This window comes from Protobothrops mucrosquamatus, unplaced genomic scaffold, assembly GCF_001527695.2.
Source record: "Protobothrops mucrosquamatus isolate PMUCROS unplaced genomic scaffold, P.Mucros_1.0 scaffold5120, whole genome shotgun sequence".
Classification (NCBI taxonomy): Eukaryota; Metazoa; Chordata; class Lepidosauria; order Squamata; family Viperidae; genus Protobothrops; species Protobothrops mucrosquamatus.
The window spans coordinates 18,812-22,173 of record NW_015390995.1 but is presented as its reverse complement, the minus strand read 5'-3'; the positions used below and the strand labels follow the sequence as shown (position 1 = coordinate 22,173).

Here is a 3,362-nt window from a genome sequence, read left to right as displayed (position 1 = left end):
AATTCTATTCTATTCTGAATTGTTCTAAATTCTATTCTATTCTTAATTCTATTCTATTCTGAATTCTGTTCTAAATTCTATTATATTCTGAATTCTATTTTGAATTCTGTTCTGAATTTTATTACCTTCTGAATTCTATTCTGAATTCTGTTCTGAATTCTATTCTATTCTGAATTCTGCTAAATTCTATTCTATTCTGCATTCTATTCTAAATTCTATTCTATTCTGAATTGTTCTAAATGCTGTTCAATTTTGAATTCTGTTTTGAATTCTATTCTGAATTCTATTCTATTGTGAATTCTGTTCTAAATTCTATTCTATTGTGAATTCTGTTCTCTTCTAAATTCTATTCAAAGTTCCATTCTCTTCTGAATTCTGTTCTGAATTGTATTACATTCTGAATTCTATTCTATTCTGAATTCTATTCTATTCTGAATTCTAAATTCTATTCTGAATTCTATTCTATTCAGAATTGTTCTAAAGTCTATTCTATTTTGAATTCTGTTCTGAATTCTATTACATTCTGAAGTCTGAAGTCTATTCTATTCTGAATTCTTTGAATTCTATTCTGAATTCTGTTCTACTATTTTGAATTCTATTTCATTCTGAATTCTATTCTATTCTGAATTCTGTTCTATTCTGAATTCTATTCTATTCTGAATTTTCTAAATTCTATTCTATTCTGAATTCTATTCTAAATTCTATTCTGTTCTGAATTCCGTTTTGAATTTTACTCTATTGTGAATTATATTTTATTCTGAATTCTTTTCTAAATTGTATCCTATTCTGTATTCTGTTCTGAATTCTGTTCTAACTTCTATTCTATTCTGAATTCTAAATCCTATTCTATTCTGAATTCTGTTCTAAATTCTATTCTATTCTACATTCTGTTCGAAGTTCCATTCTCTTCGGAATTCGGTTCTGAATTCTATTCCATTCTGAATTCTATTCTGAATTCTATTCTATTTTGAATTCTATTCTATATTCTGTTGTCTTCCGAATTTCTCTTCATTCTCTATCCTCAGCCAGGGAGCCCAGCGGCCCCCTCCCCTAATGCCAGCCCCCCACCCCACCCCTCCCACCCGGAGGGGGAATTGGGGGGTCGGTCCCGCCGGGCGCGCTCTTACACCAGCTCAAAGACGTCCGAGAGCATCATGCAAGCGAATCCGTTCCTCTGGTGAAAGTGATAGATGTGCAGACGCCGTCAAGGAAAAAACCACGTCCGGCCACGGGGCGCCGACCCCCTACCCCACCCCACCCCACACAGCCCCACCCCGGAGGGCGGGGGAGGTCCCACCGCCACGGCAGACGAAGCTTTGACGGTGACGCACAACTACGGTGCGTTAGGAAAAGGGTCCCCAATCTCCACGGCTGCAGCCCGTTTTGTCACCGGTCCACACAAACGTTAAAAATTGGGGGGGCCACCGAATTAGGGGAGCCCCGTCCCTGCGGGGTTCGGCCGGCCTCACAGAGCGGACAGTCCTCGCTTTACGGCCATCACGGAGCCTCCCCCCCCCCAATTTTCCACGGCTAGTATATTCTATATACTCTATATTCTACATACTTGGCTCTTTTTTGACTGGTGGACTTCAACTCCCAGAATTCCTCGGCCAGCGTGCCTGGCTGAGGGATTCTGGGAGTTGAAGTCCATAAGTTATAAAAGGGCCAAGTTCAAAGACCGACCCCTGATATAGAGTAACACAACTGTGCTACCCTATTATTCTAAGGGTCTGCTGCTTGCACAGGGGGTCGGACTAGATGACCTCCGAGGTCCCTTCCAACTCTGTTATTATGTGAGGGTCTCCTGCTCAAGCAGGGGGTCGGACTAGATGACCTCCAAGGTCCCTTCCAACTGTGTTGTCCTATTATTCTAAGGGTCTGCTGCTCGCGCAGGGGGTCGGACTAGATGACCTCCGAGGTCCCTTCCAATTGTGTAATTCTATAAGAGTCTGCTGCTTGAGCAGGAGGTCGGACTAGATGACCTCCAAAGTCCCTTCCAAGTGTGTTCTCCTATTATTCTAAGGGTCTGCTGCTCGCACGGGGGTCGGACTAGATGACCTCCAAGGTCCCTTCCAACTGTGTTGTCCTATTATTCTAAGGGTCTGCTGCTCGCGCAGGGGGTCGGACTAGATGACCTCCGAGGTACCTTCCAATTGTGTAATTCTAGAAGGGTGTCCTGTTCAAGCAGGGGGCTGGACTAGATGACCTCCGAGGTCCCTTCCAACTATGTTGTCCTATTATTCTAAGGGTCTGCTGCTCATGCAGGGGATCAGACTAGATGACCGCCGAGGTCCTTCCAATTGTGTAATTCTATGAGAGTCTGCTGCTTGAGCAGGGGGTCGGACTAGATGACCTCCAAGGTCCCTTCCAACTGTGTTGTCCTATTATTCTAAGGGTTTCCTGCTCGCATCAGGGGGTCGGACTAGATGACCTCCGAGGTCCCTTCCGACTCTGTTGTCCTATTATTCTAAGGGTCTGCTGCTCGCGCATGGGGTTGGACTAGATGACCTCAGAGGTCCCTTCCAATTGTGTAATTCTATAAGAGTCTCCTGCTCAGGCAGGGGGTCAGACTAGATGACCGCCGAGGTCACTTCCAACTCCGTTGTCCTATTATTCTAAGGGTCTGCTGCTCGCGCAGGGGGTCGGACTAGATGACCTCCGAGGTCCCTTCCAACTCTGTTATCCTATTATTCTAAGGCTCTGCTGCTCGCGCAGGGGGTCGGACTAGATGACCTCCAAGGTCCCTTCCAACTGTGTTGTCCTATTATTCTAAGGGTTTCCTGCTCGCATCAGGGGGTCGGATGTGATGACCTCCGAGGTCCCTTCCGACTCTGTTGTCCTATTATTCTAAGGGTCTGCTGCTCGCGCATGGGGTTGGACTAGATGACCTCAGAGGTCCCTTCCAATTGTGTAATTCTATAAGAGTCTCCTGCTCAGGCAGGGGGTCAGACTAGATGACCGCCGAGGTCACTTCCAACTCTGTTATTCTATAAGGGTCTCCTGTTCAAGCAGGGGGTCGGACTAGATGACCTCCGAGGTCCCTTCCGACTCGGTGCTCCAGTCGTCCCGTGGTTCAAAATCCCAACCTTTGGCCAAGCGACTCGCCTTTACGACGGCCGCAGGGTCCCGTGTGTGTGTGTATGTGTGTGACGTGATCCCTTTTTTTTCCTCCTCCGGCTCAAACGGGGCTGGACTCGATGACCTCCCGGGTCCCTTCCGCCTGGATTCTATTATTTTATTTTTTATTCACTTACCGACGGCGGCCGGTCGAAGGGGGAGCCCCGCTTCGCTTCGGGGGGGGTCTCTCGCTTCGCCCCCCCACCCCCAAAATGTTGGGGGGGGACCCTCAATGGAGAAAGGGG

The 3,362-nt window shown here is 46.6% G+C and overlaps 1 pseudogene; it reads right to left on the bottom strand.

Moving 5' to 3' along the window:
• The window catches only part of LOC114923619, a 12,393-nt pseudogene that overhangs the window by 7,703 nt on the left and 1,328 nt on the right, over nt 1–3,362 (bottom strand).